We start from the raw sequence: 14012 nt of genomic DNA, 5'->3' as shown, positions 1-14012 counted from the left end.
TTGTAGTTATTATTATGATGATGATGATTACGCAATAGTAATAGTAGTAGTGGTAGTAGCAGATCTCCTGAGTAAATTGGGAGCAAGTGTCTTTCCCCATTGAGACATGTTGCAGGTTCTAGAATATTACTTTTTCATTCAATCTCACTCTAGTTTTCAGGACATGGGCAGATTGTACCCCAGACCTTTTGTCTGAAATGTAACAAGAATTATCTAATCCAATTTTCAATAGTCCTTATTTCCCTCTGAAACTTCCTAAGACTGGCCTTTACTGTATGCATTTCTAGTACTCTGATCTTCTGAACTCCTACCAGGGAGGCCCATTAAGCTCCAGGGCTTCTCTAGTTCACAGCTCTAAATTTTTCCACATTTTTCCTACAAACTAGTTGTAAACATGTAGTCCTGTTTATCACAGCAACGACTCCATTGCTGGTTGTTGCTAAAAGAAGCAATTTAATGGAGGAGATGTATCTTGACTCTAGTATAAGATATATACTCTATTATTGTAGGGAAGGCAGTGGCTGGTATGGCTGGTCCAGTTGAGGCAGGAGATTGAGATATTACTAGTTGCATCTTGGAACAGGAAGGAGAGAGCCTGAGCTAAACACAAAGACAGCCTAGAACCCTGAAGCCCTATATTTGCCATCTAGACCAAAAGGTCCTATAACCTCCCAATGCAGTACCACCAGCTAGGAACCAAATGCTCAAATGCAAATACATGAGACATTCCATATTTAAGCCAGAACACATGCTTCAGCTTAGCAAACTAAAATAGACTGTTTTAAGACAATGGGCCAGGTGGTGGCAGTTGCAGGGGCCTTGGGAGACAGAGGCAGGCTTATTTCTCCTCAAGGTCAGCTTGGTCTACAGAGTGAGTTTCAGGACTGCCAAGGTTACATGGAGAAACCCAGTCTCAAAAAACCATTTAAAAAAAATAGGACAGGGCTGGAGAGATGGCTCAGAGGTTAAGAGCACTGACTGTTCTTCCAGAGGTTCTGAGTTCAATTCCCAGCAACCACATGGTGGCTTACAACCATCTGTAATGAGATCTGGTGCCCTCTTCTGGCCTGCAGGGATATGTGCAGGAAGAACCCTGTATACATAATTAATAAATAAATCTTTAAAAAAAAATAGGGCAATGGGTGATCAAAAGCTTAGAGAATGGCAGATGGAGAAGAGATTGAATATACATACAACAATAGGGAGATATAATAAGACACGACTAATCCAGGAACATTGACTTGAGATAAGAAGCAAAACAAGTGGTACGAAGACTGTAGATGCTGGAGTCAGACTGAAGAGTTCCCATTAGTGTAATACTAAAGGGTTGGTTCTCAGGCTATAAAGAGCAGAGAATTCACAGAAGTCTTAGAGCGAAGTGAAATTTGCTAGTTGGGGAGAAAACTGGCAATACAGTAGAGAGGGGCTAATAGCAGGAAGATCAGTGGGGAATCTGTCTAGTCGTCCACACAAGAAATGGTAACATTTTTGAGACACGTCTAGATATTTAGAAATTCATATAAAGTACTTGGCAATTGTGGTAAAGACTTGTAATCACTGCACTCGGGAAGCTGAGGCAGGAAGACCATGAGTCTGAGGCTAGCCTTAGACTCTAGCAAATTCAAGGCCAGCTTAAACTACACAGTGAAATCCTGTCTTGGGGTAGGGGAGTAGGGAGGAAAGAGGATAGGAGTATAAATGTCTGATAATATTTACAATACGCAGAAATAATAGTTAATTTCGGAAAGTAGAAGTTGGCTAAATAATGAACTTGTTTTTTTTTTAACTTTAGAAACTTTTGAAATATTTAACATTTTAAAAAAAATCCCTTGCTTCAGTAATAAAAACAACAATAACATGTATTTTTAAAAGTGGGTAGTGAAGGTGCACAATAGTCAATGAGAATGGTGATGCCTAGATCTGAAAGACTTTTTAAAGGATATAATATGCTAGTCCTTTGAAAGAGCAGAGGGAAAAAATAATGTAGGGAAGCCAGGCATAGTGGCATTCTATATGAACTAGGAGGCTGAGGCAAAGAGACTGTTGTGAGTTTGAGGTCAGCCTGGTATACACAGTTAATATCCACCATCACCTTTATCACACACACACACACACACACACACACACACACACACACGAATGAAAGGGCTAATAAAGCCATAAATCAAAATGAAGAAATAAGAGTAAAATACATCCAAAAATTCAGTTTGAAACAATAAAATATCTGAATTACTTTTATAGGATGAAAATACAAGTCTGTAGATGAGAAGAAAACCAGCATTAAAAGATATAGATTTGGAAATTATCACCAAATAAAATATAGCTGGATACAAGCCAAAGCCAGCATCTAGTGTGTGCTGCTGGACCTCCTAAATGACCTCTGAATAACCCCATTATTGTATTGGTAATAAATGAGAGAAATGTCTGGCACAAATCTAGTTTCTAAATACATACTTTAGTCCCTTGTTTTTCAGTAAACATATTAAAATTAAGCTATTCTGGAAGCTATAATTAAAAGATAAGATGATATATGGTCAAACATTTGCTCTCTGTCCCTTCTCCCCCTTTATTCAGTGCTTGGGATCGAACCCAGGGCCTTTGTGCATGGATGGTTTCTTTAAGAGTCTAAATCATACCCAAGCTTACACTTAAATTCAATTTAATTTTCAACTGCTTTGATCTTTATAATTTATCCTTAGATTACTCTTTTCTATTACTCTGTAGATCTTACAACTGCTTTTGACCAAAAGCAATATAATTCTGACCTGAAGTAATGATAATGCTTTATAATCTTCCTCTTAAAGGCAGAGGTTAAAGAAAAATCTCTCTGAAGACATCTGAAATTAAGGTCCTTTGCTCTTGATCAGTCATGCACACGAAGAACCAATTTATCTCTGCAATTAGTGTTCTCAGTGCACATTCTATGAGATTAGACAAGCAAGCTGAAAGCAAAGTCTATAAGTATGTACTGGGGAGTCTAAACACAATGCCCAGAGAGAAAGTAAACACAACTGTGATGTGAGTAAAGCAAGAAAAACATAATTCCTGTCAGTCTCGGGAGCAAAGAAGAGAAAGGGAAGACACTGAGGTAAAACCCCTTTCCGCATCACCCTGTAGAGCCAAAGGAGAGGAATCCATAGCCTAACTCTGTAGTTAGGCTATACTGCGACATAATGGAGAGGCAAGGCTCTCACTGTGCTGTAGTCTGGACAATAGACTTCAACACCATTTTCCTATTTCTCCCTTTACTTCCACTGTGCCACCCAGAATTTTAATTAAATAACTGTTTCTCTCATTTGTTTTACATATGATGTTAATATGTCCAGGTTAGCCATGGGCATACTGAAATACAAATTGATGAAACTCAGAACATCCTACAGGATTCAATTTCTGATCAACCATAAAGGATTTTACTTTGTTCTTCATTTTTGTCTTTTTTAAGATAGGGTCTTACCATGTAGCTCTGACTGTTTACAATTCAGAGACCCACTTGCCTCTGCCTCCGAAGTGCTGGGATTACAAGTATACACTACCATGCCTGGCTCAAAAAGGATTTCATTTTCTGTGTATCAATATATTTTAAAACTTCTCTTGTATTCACATAAGTTTCCAGGTATGGTCTGCTTTCTTGAAAAGATAACACTAAGAACAACTTTATTTGGAAAATAAGAAATAACTTTTAACATTTTTAAATTTTAACATTTTAAACATTTCAACATCTTTAAAAGCCACAGATGTCATCTTCCTAAATATGTGTTCAGAATACAGAACAATTTAGTTTTTGTTACTTGTCTTACTTTTATTATTATTTTCTTTTCAAGACAAGGTTTTGTGTGACCTCAAACTTGCTATATAGCTGTGGATGACCTCTCAATTTGTGATCTGTGTATTTTAAATTATAGTTTAATGAAAAAGGGTCTGATTCATCATGGAAATCATTGGAATTGCAGAAATGGGCCACCACACGCTCAGCTCTTCTGATTCTAGGGATTAGACCCAAGACAACATTCATGCTAGGCACTCAGCCAGCTGTGCTACATTCTCATCCATATGTTGTTTTGAGGCAAGATCCATACATAGCTCAGGCTAGCCTCTACTTCAAGATCCTCCTGCCTTGGCGCCATTGTTCCTAGCTTGTCTAATGTTCTCTCTAGCCCCAAGGCCCGGTCTACAAAGCAAGTTCCAGGACAGCCAGGGCTACACAGAGAAACCCTGTCTCAAAACAAACAGACAGACAGACAGACAGACAGACAGACAGACAGACAGATAGATAAAATAGAAAAGAACTTGTCAGGGTCAGTGAAATGGCTCATCAGGTAAAGGGGACTTGTCACAAGCCTGGTAGCCTGGGTTCAATCCTAGGAACCCATGTAAAGGTAGAAGGGGAGTACTTGATTCCATAAATTCAACCTCTGGCCTCCACAGTTAAATCATCTAATGTGCTCCCCTCATCACACACATATCACATCCTATCACATTACATCACCTTAATATATTTATTTTTACTCTGCTTTGAGACAAGATCTAGCCTTGGCTGGCCTGGAGCTCAAAATGTAGACCACCCATCCTGGCCTCAAACTCCCCAAAATCAACCTGCTTCTATCTTGTAAGTGCTAGGATCAAAGGTGTGCACCACAACGCCCAGTTCTTTGCATTTTCCTAATACTAAAGATGAGCAGAATTTAATCTTAGTGTTTGTCATGAGAAAAATCCATTGTTCTCCCCCATTTCAGATAATCAGAAGCTCTAGCGCTGTTTGTTGAGGGAGTTCTTTTTCCTATTAGATTGCACACGTGCTTTTGACAAAAATCATCTGACATAACACATGTGGGTATATTCTTGTACTTCCCACTGTGTGGTTTGGTTTTGCAAAGTAATTACTTCAAGCTTAAATATAAAAGTAATAAATTTTTTAAAAATGCCAGTAGTTTGCTTATAAAAACTTTTGGAACTGGAGAGATGGCTCAGCAGTCAAGAGCATCCATATGGTAGCTCAGTAACAGTCTTTAACTCCAGTTCCAAGATCCAATGCCCTCTTCTGGCCTCTGCAGGTGCCAGGCATGCATGTTGTGCACATATATACATGTAGGCAAATACTCAAACACATGAAGCAATAGTAAATAAATTTTCTTTAAAAAATTCCTCAAGCTATAGGTAGTCCCTATACTAGCTATATAGTGACCTATACTATTCTATCACTATATAGCTAGTCCCTATACTAGCTATATAGTGACCTATACTATTCTAGGTAGTATATAAAGTATCATAAGAATAGTTCCATCTACAGATCACTGAATTCAAGGGTTCACCATTTACAATTCCAGTGATCTATGATAGCTGCAGGACACATATCTGCACTGTCTTTTAGGTTTGTGCACAAATCTGAATGCCTAACTGAGTGAAACCCCCAAATACATAAAACAGAATTAAACCTGTTTTCTGATCTTCACAAGGTAATCTATGGCTTGTTCATCCTGGCCACCCGGTTAGCTTAGCCCCAAAATAACCACACAGAAATTGTATTCACTAAAACACTGCTTCGCCCATTAGCTCTAACTTCTTCTTCTTTTTTTTTTTTTAATTAATTAATTTATTTATTTTTTTGTTTTTCGAGACAGGGTTTCTCTGTGGTTTTGGAGTCTGTCCTGGAACTAGCTCTTGTAGACCAGGCTGGTCTCAAACTCACAGAGATCCGCCTGCCTCTGCCTCCCAAGTGCTGGGATTAAAGGCGTGCGCCACCACCGCCCGGCTCTAGCTCTAACTTCTTATTGGCTAACCCATTTTTATTAATCTGTATATCGCCAGTGGCAGTGGCTTACCGGGTAAAATTCCCAGCATCTGTCCCTGGCGGCTCCATGGCATCTCTCTGACTCTGCCTTCTTCCTCCAGAATCCATTTAGTTTTCTCCGCCTACCTAAGTTCTACCCTATCAACATGCCAAGGCAGTTTCTTTATTCATTAATGGGAATCTGCTTGCCTCAGGTGATTGGCAAGGCTAATTAATATGAAAGGAAAACTTTTTATAGATGGAAATATTTTAGGATTGTATTCAGCTGTATCTTACCTAACAAAGAGGCTCAGAAGGTTCTTATTTATACCTCACCCAGAAAACTCACTTGGGGGTTTATATTTCATGGGTGAACATACATGTGATTATGAGATTCACAATAACTTGAGGCATATTAATTAAGGGTATAAATGGCTTCCTGTAATAATCATTCATGTTCATTTTTTTTTTTTTTTGAGACAGGCTTTCTCTCTGTATCCCTGGCTATACTGTATACTGGAACACACTCTGCAGACCAGGCTGGCCTCGAACTCATAGAGCTCCACCTGCTGAGTACTGGGATTAAAGGCATGCACCAATGCACCACCATTGCCCAGCTTCATTATTTGTTTAAGATGGGGACCTCCTAATGTAGGCTGGCCTCAATCTCATGAGTCTCCAGCCTTTGCTTCTTCCTGAGTGCTGAGATAACAGATGTGCAAGGCCACATAAGGCTACCATGTTAAGGATTATCATCCATAGTAAAAAAGAAAAATATAATACTTTCTATAATAATATTTTTAAAAAGATAAGTAGAAACCTCCCAGCACATGGGAGGGTAAGGAAGGAGGAGAACTACTTTTAGTTCAAGGTCAGCCTGGGCTAAGTGGTTCTAGGATAGCCTGGGATTCAGTATAAAACCCTGTCTCCAAGACTCAAAACACAACAAGAAAAAGATAACCTGGGCTGGAGGGGAGAGAATTTTCTCAAAACAGCTAAAAATCAAACCAAACTAACCCCAAATGCCCAAAAACAAGAAAAAAAATGTACAAAGAAACTTAAATGGGTAGCTCTTTAAAGATGATACCAAATAGCACATTAAAAGATGCTCAAATTACTGGCCACTGGTGAAGTGGAAACTAAATCCATAAGAATCTATTTCACACCCACTTGGGATAGCTGTAATAAAAAGGCGGACAATAGTAAGCATGAGCATGCAGGTAAAGGCTGAAAACCTTCGCACATTGTTGATAAGGTCATTTCAGAAAAATAATGCATTACAAAAGTAAGCACAAACCCACTATACAAGCTATCAGTTCCACTAAGGAGAAGAGAAAAGATGCCCACACAAAAATTTGTACATGTTCACATCAGTATGGTTTATAGTAACAAAAAAGCAGAAAAGGCCAGGTGGTGATGGTGCATGCCTTTAATCAATCCCAACTCTTGGGAGGCAGAGACAGGCGGATCTCTGTGAGTTTGAGGCTAGCCTGGTCTATAGAGGGAGTTCCCAGGACAGGCTCCAAAGCTACAGAGAAACCCTGTCTCAAACAAAACAAAACCAAACAAGGCCGGGCGGTGGTGGCGCACGCCTTTAATCCCAGCACTCGGGAGGCAGAGACAGGCGGATCTCTGTGAGTTCGAGACCAGCTTGGTCTACAAGAGCTAGTTCCAGGACAGGCTCCAAAGCCACAGAGAAACCCTGTCTCAAAAAACCAAAAAAAAAAAAAAAAAAAAAAAAAAAAACAAAACCAAACAAAAAACAAAAACAAAACAAAACAAAACACCCAGAACCAACTCTAATGTCCACTAACGACAGATTAACCAAAATGTTGTCATCCATAAAAAGAACCAAAGTACCAATACAGTATGCTAGGTAAAAGAAGTCAAGCATGGAAGCCACACATTGTACAAGTCTACTAATATGAGAAGTACTGAACAAGTAAATTCATAGAAACAGAAAGTAAAATAATGGCTGGCAGGGACTGAATAATAAGAGGAATAGAAAGTGTCTACTAAGAGTACAGTGTTTCTTTCTGCAATGGTGAGTATGTCCTAGAAATAGATAATAGTAATGATTTTACATCATGTGAATATGTCAGAAGCTATTGAGTTCTACACCTTCAAAGAGTGAATTATATGAATTATCTCAATAAAAAGAATGAAACGATTTTATGGATGGAAAATAAGGAATATGAAGCAGGGATGGAAAGATGGCTCAGGGGTTAAGAGCACAGGCTTCTCTTCCATAGGACCAGGATTCGATTCCCACCACTCATACAGCAGCTTACAACAGTCATAAGTACAGTATCAGGGGATGCAACACCCTCTTCTGGCCTCTACAGCCACCAGATAGGCACATGGTACACAGACATACATACAAGTAAAACGCCATACACATAAAAATAAATAATAAAGAATATGAGACACTAAAAATTAATAAATAGAATGTTGTGGGATATCTAAAATATATAAAATAATTTCTATTGAAAATAAAAATATTTGACTATTCCTGTAGTAGCTAAAAGATAAAAATATTTTTCTTTTCCAGTGACTTGAAAAAAAATTTTGTTGAACCAAAGTCATAGCCAGGTAATGAAGACCAAGTTAAAAAAAACATGAAAACAGGGTTGGGCGGGTGGCGCATGCCTTTAATCCTAGAACTTGGGAGGCAGAGGCAGGCGGATCTCTGTGAGTTCGAGGCCAGACTGGTTTACAAGTTCCAAGTACTGTTCCAGGACAGGCTCCAAAGTCACAGAGAAACCCTGTCTCGAAAAAACAAAAAAACAAAACAAACAAACAAAAAACCCAACATGAAAACATGCTATTTTACTATGGCACTATATCACAGTATTCATATAGTGAAACTCATCTAGCAGAAAAAAAATCTATATAAACAATCAATATTAATGAAATACCTCAAAACAAATTAATAGCAAAGAGATTTTGATCATCTTTCCATCATAATTCTAATAGCTTCCAGCTTTAACAAATTGCACAGCTCTAGACCTACAGCCATTTCATTATGTGGAAGTTGCCAGAAAACATTTCCTGCTTAAAACCTTTTATCCTCTGTCATTTTACTGCTCAGATGCAGACAACTGCTTGGCAAATTTGCGTAATAAATTTGTAACACAAAAGAAAATTTAAAAGTAAATATTTGTTGAAATGATACTTTTCAAGTTATTGGAACCCACAAGTTTGAGGGAAAATCCCCTAAAGCCTTTTATGTTTGCTTGCTTCCAGCTGAGAGTCAGGGACAGAGCCCAGAACAGGGGAAAGAGCTGTGCATACTTCATCACTTATAAAACCTGGCAAAAACAGCCACAAATTCCATAGCTCTTCCAGTTCATATGACATCAATATTATTTAAATGGGATATTCTCAAGTTGCTAGAGCTTAAAGCTCCTCTAGCAAGTCTTAATAGCGACCCTGCTGCACTCATCACAAACCATCAGCTACAAGCAACAAAGGTACAGACAAGCACAAGGAGCTGTGTATTCTGACAGAGCTGAGTGTTAACTGCTCTGATGGTTGAGGGAGAACTAAGTAATCTCTACCTATAAATCAAAAAACTAAAGTTAAAAAAACCTATAAAACAGTCCTCTAAAATGATATTTTACATATGACAAAAATTTACTATTGTAAAATACAATCAACAGCAAAACAGGAGGAAAGGAGATAATCTCAAGAATTGACAAATGGCATTACATCAAATCAAGATGCTTCTGCACAGCAATGGAGCAATCCCTGGAGTAAAGACAGCCTCTGCAACAGGAAAAATGTTTGCTAACCACAGATCAGACTAGCAATTAATATACTGGATATGTAAAGAACTGCAAAATTTAAATACCCCAAACTCCACAAATCACCCTATCAATAAATGATCTACCCAAAATATAATTGCAAATTATATTATATAACACATAAAAAGTTTCTACTTGGCTACATATTACATAAAATTGAACTTAATAAAACAAATGGACTAATGAACTAAGTAGAAAGTTTTTAAGGAAATGAACAATAAATATTTGAAAGAGCATTCAATATCTTTAGTCATCAGGGAAACGGAAATTAAATCTGCTTTCAGATTCCACCTCGCCCCAGTTTGAACTGTTATCATTAAGAAGACCTATTACAGAAAACGCTGGTGAGACCATGAAGGAAGAGGAACTTTCCTTATAAACTGCTGGTGGGATTATACACATAACTAGCTACTACTGAAATCAGTACAGGGCTTCCTCAAAAACTGAAACAGAACTACCCTCTGATCCAGATGTGCTATTCTTGGATAGACACCCAAATGACTCTAAGTCAACAACAGAGACACTTGCAGATAGATCCACTGCACTATTTGCAACACCCAGGAAAGAGGAGCAGCCTAGATATTTATCAATACATAGACAGATAAAGAAAGGGCAGCACATGTATACAATGGAATTTATACAGACATAAAGGAAAAAGAAATCGTGGCATGTGCAGAAAAAGGGGCAACTGGTCATTACGTTAAATAAAATAAGCCAGATTCAGAAAGACAAATACTACATTTATCCTCAATTGTGGAACTAAGTTTAAAACTTTATATACAAACTGGGAAGACATCTCAGTTGGTAAAGCACTTGCCCTATAAGCACGAGAACCTACGTATGAGCCCCAGAATGCATGTAAAATAGATCATCAGGCTGTAGTGGCCAGCATGGGCTGCATGAGACCTGGTCTCAACACACACGCGCACACACATGCACACACACTTGCATGCATACACACGCACACACACATGCATGCACAAGGAAACTCAAGCACAAGCAAAGGAAAGTAATTCATCTAAAACCACATAGCTATGAGAAAGTGGAGCTGGAATTCAAACTCCAGCAGTTTGGTTGTAGAATCCATTCTCTTAACTCTTCTGTAGCATGAGAGTGGAGGGATTTTTGTTTTCTAAGATTTACTTATTTATTTTATGTATACGAGTGCTCTATCTGCATGTACATCTGCACACCAGAAGAGGGCATCTGATCTCACTACAGATGGTTATGAGACACCATGTGGTTGCTGGGAATTGAACTCAGGACATCTAGAAGAGCGGCCAGTGCTCTTAACCTCTGAGTCATCTCTCCAGCCCCCGAGACTGGAGGGTTTTATTTAAAAATATTTATAGACTTGTATTTCCAGTAATGATTCTGATCAATCTTCCTAGAAAAATTAGAAACTAGTAAAAGTAAATATACAAGGATTAACAAAGCATGAAGAATTACCAGACCGCAGTCCAAAGACAGAGAGTCAGCCAAGTGAGCCACAGTTAAGTTTTCTTTATGTGGAGGATCTTCCAACTGAACGAGATGGATAAGAAGCCATTCAACATTTTGTCAGTTTTATAAAGCTAGGGAAAGAGGTGGCAGTGCTTGTCAATAGTGCAAGTGCTTCTAAACTAAGGATTAGATGGGGCCCTGAACGGCTGAATCCCAGGTGTAAGGGTGAACCAGAAGTAGCTTTAAGTCACCTGGGTGGTCCAAAAAATAGCAATCCCTTAAACATAAAGTGATTAAAGTAATATTGGCTTACTAGTGCTTCTTGCAGTCATCTAAGTGTGAAACAGTATTTTCTGGAAGAACATAGTATTATCCAAAGTTTCAACCTAATTTCACAACTTTTCAAACAAAGTATCTGGTGTGTAGACAAAAAAATTAATTACAAAAGAAACCATGATGCAACAGAAAGAAAAAACACAGTAAGCCGGACATGAGGGCACAGACTGTAATCACAGCACTTGGGAGATGGAGGCAGGAGGATTAGGAGTTCAAAATCATTCTCAGCTAAATGATGAGACCAACTTAGGCTACAATGAGGCTCTGTCACAACAATAATAGTATTTGCAATTATGAAGTAACAATTATAATTATTAAACTAAAGGATGGAAATTCATAGTTCATAGTTTCTTAAAAAGAAAACTCCAGATCAGATAGCCTTATCAGAAAGATCTATAAATCATTTAAAGCAGAAGTGATTATAATTATATATAAATTATCCCACAGAATAAAAAATAAGAGTTTATGCAGAATGTCCAGCCCTAAATGGGACATTTATATCACATGTCCCCTCTCAAGGCTCATGGATCATTACAAAAGCAGAAAGAAAGGACAAGCCAGAGGTGATGGCTGACTACAATAAGGCGATGTATTCCAACACAACAGGCAGCTACACAGACAGAGTCAGTAACTGTGAAAGGAGACCAAATTCCAGCAGGCAGTGGGTGGGCAGCCCACCTCTAGCTGAGGCGCAGTTGACCACTGTTGCTGGAAGAGGGGAGAGGGAGAGTGTGCTTTTGTTCAGGATGTAGCCCAAAGAGCTTACTCATATTCTAGTACATGGTTCTACACCTGGGTACATGCTGGCAGCACTAAGTGAACTCTGTGGTTTAAAAATAAAAACCAGGCCGGGCGATGGTGGCGCACGCCTTTAATCCCAGCACTCGGGAGGCAGAGGCAGGCGGATCTCTGTGAGTTCGAGGCCAGCCTGGTCTACAAGAGGTAGTACCAGGACAGGAACCAAAAAGAGCTACGGAGAAACCCTGTCTCGAAAATTAAAAAATAAATAAATAAATAAATAAAAACCAGTAAGAACCCCTATAAAATTGAGAGGAATCAGAGAAGAATTGGAGTAGACAGAATGGAGGGTAGAACTGACCTTAATTCATTTGTAACACCAGCAATAAAAGAAAACTACAGAATGAGTAGGTAAAGAAAGGAGGAAGTAATCATAATTAATGTTAAAACTGTCATAACTCTCACATTACTCTGGGAAGGGAGGCGCTGTGCCTGGAAAAGGGCAGTCAAGTGGACATCCGGGGGGTGGTACTGCCCTGCTTTTTACCTGACAGGCAAGTGTCTGCTTTATGTTAAACCATTACAGTGCATGTTTCTGTTCTGTATTCTTTGCTGTATGTATATTATAGCTAGTAATAAAATTTTAAATTCATGGACCCAGTGTCAGTTAACAAGAAACTTGTATGTCTGTAGACTATTATTCTTAGATTTCGGTAGTGTGTGCTGTTTTCTCCCTCTTCCGCATTTTTGCGAACAAACCCAGGGGCTCACACAGGCCAGGAAAACACCACTACTCAGTCTGATGTTAGTCATTCTAGTCATTCCTTTCTTTTCTTTCTTTCTTTTTTTTTTGAGACAGGGTCTCAATACGTAGCCCTCAAACTCTTAATCCTCCTGCCTCAGCCTCTGCAGTACAAGAATTACAGGTATGTTCTACTAAGTTCAAGTCGTTAACTTACTTTATCATATCTTTATTTATTCTAAAAGGTTTAAAACTTCTTGAAGACTTTCTTTTAGGGGTTAATGTCTTTTTTCTGACATTATTTACTGTATTTGTGTATGTACAATCACATGTGACACATTATTTATGTTGCGATCAGAGGACATCTTGCAGGAGTTGCTTCTCTCCTTTTCCCATGAGGGTTCTGGTGAATGAACTCCAGCCATCGGGTTTAGCAGCACGTGTCTTACTATGCTGGCCACCTTGCAGGCCCTGGGGTTAACTTCCATTAACACTTATACACTTATCACAGCTATAATTTCATACAGTAGTAAGGGAATCTATTCCTGAATAGTCTGTAGGTCCTAACATGGGAAATTGTTTATAAAATCCAAATTTTAATCTTGGGTTTGAGTGTTTTGGTATTTGGATACTATTACATAGATTAGCCAATAATTTGTATAAATGTAAGATGTACAATATAAAGACAAATAGAGTAGGTCAATTCATCTGAGTTCCAACAGACATCAACTCAGTAGTTTCTCTATCTGCTATAACTTTTTATTGATTAATTTCCCAGATTTCAGTTTTTGTCTACTCAGTCATAGTTCAAAATCCAGTCATGCATCTAGAAAAGCCTTTGACAATATAGGAAAATTAATCCTGCGATCTGAAATATAAGTGATCTATAGCAATCAAGTCACTTAATCGTTTCTTCTCTATAACTATAATAAAGTAGGTCTGAATGCAACTGCATTCATCACCAATATTGAGGAAGAGAAAGTTAAGTAAACAGAATTCAGGTTTTATTCAGCCAGCAATTACAAAGCCCTTAGGGAACTAATTGCTTCTAAGGAGGTTTCTTTCTTTTTTTTTTTTTTTTTAAACAGGGACTAATGTATTCTAGGCTGGCCTAGAACTCACTGTATAGTAGAGAGAGAGAGTGACCTTGAACTTTGATCCTTTTGCCTCAACATTCCAA

General features: G+C 38.3%; 1 protein-coding gene across 2 annotated transcripts in view; it reads right to left on the bottom strand.

Moving 5' to 3' along the window:
• Positions 1–14012, bottom strand: part of St7l (suppression of tumorigenicity 7 like) — a 60373-nt gene that overhangs the window by 13384 nt on the left and 32977 nt on the right. The gene's annotated exons all lie outside the window — the stretch shown is intronic.

Source organism: Chionomys nivalis, chromosome 18, assembly GCF_950005125.1.
Source record: "Chionomys nivalis chromosome 18, mChiNiv1.1, whole genome shotgun sequence".
Taxonomy (NCBI): Eukaryota; Metazoa; Chordata; class Mammalia; order Rodentia; family Cricetidae; genus Chionomys; species Chionomys nivalis.
Note: the sequence above shows the minus strand (reverse complement) of the source record. Positions and strands in the feature narration are given on the sequence as shown.